Source organism: Colobus angolensis, unplaced genomic scaffold (assembly GCF_000951035.1).
Source record: "Colobus angolensis palliatus isolate OR3802 unplaced genomic scaffold, Cang.pa_1.0 Scaffold20, whole genome shotgun sequence".
Classification (NCBI taxonomy): domain Eukaryota; kingdom Metazoa; phylum Chordata; class Mammalia; order Primates; family Cercopithecidae; genus Colobus; species Colobus angolensis.
This window is the reverse complement of record NW_012115155.1, coordinates 10,460,544-10,461,290: the sequence shown is the minus strand read 5'-3', so window position 1 is coordinate 10,461,290 and position 747 is coordinate 10,460,544.

Genomic DNA, 747 nt, shown 5'->3' with positions numbered 1-747 from the left:
TATTTTTAGTAGAGACGGGATTTCACCGTGTTAGCCAGGATGGTCTCGGTCTCCTGACCTCGTGATCCGCCCGCCTCGGCCTTCCAAAGTGCTGGGATTACAGGCATGAGCCACTGCGCCCGGCCTTATTTTTATTTTTTTCTTTTTGAAAAGGAATCTTGCTCTGTCTCCCAGGCTGGAATGCAGTGGCTCGATCTTGACTCACTGCAACCTACGCCTCCCAGCTTCAAGTGATTCTCCCACCTCAGCCTCCCGAGTAGCTGGAATTACAGGTACCTGCCACCACATCCAGCTAATTTTTGTATTTTTAGTAGAGGTGAGGTTTCACCACGTTGGCCAGGCTGGTCTCAAACTTCTGACCTCAAGTGATCCCCCCACCTCAGCCTCCCAAAGTGCTGGGATTACAGGCATGAGCCATTGCACCCGGCCGCAAGACCTGTTGAAAAAGAATAAAATAGGAAACATAAAATAAAGGGATTACTGGGTTTTTTGTTCCTGGGAAGCCTGGAATCGGAATGACTGGCCTCTTAATTAGAATCAGGACTAGGCCCCACCGAACCATTAAAAGAGAGGCTCAATGGCTGGCCCTTGGGAACAGCTGGAGGCAACAGCCTGGCACTGGGTGCCTGCCTGCCCCTACTGATCCACCTGCTGGGAAGCCACCTGCGGGGATAACTGAATAATAAAGGACCCAGTTTCTCTGGGGAACCTGGAGCTCATTGTAGCAAGTCAGGGTTGGAGAAAATT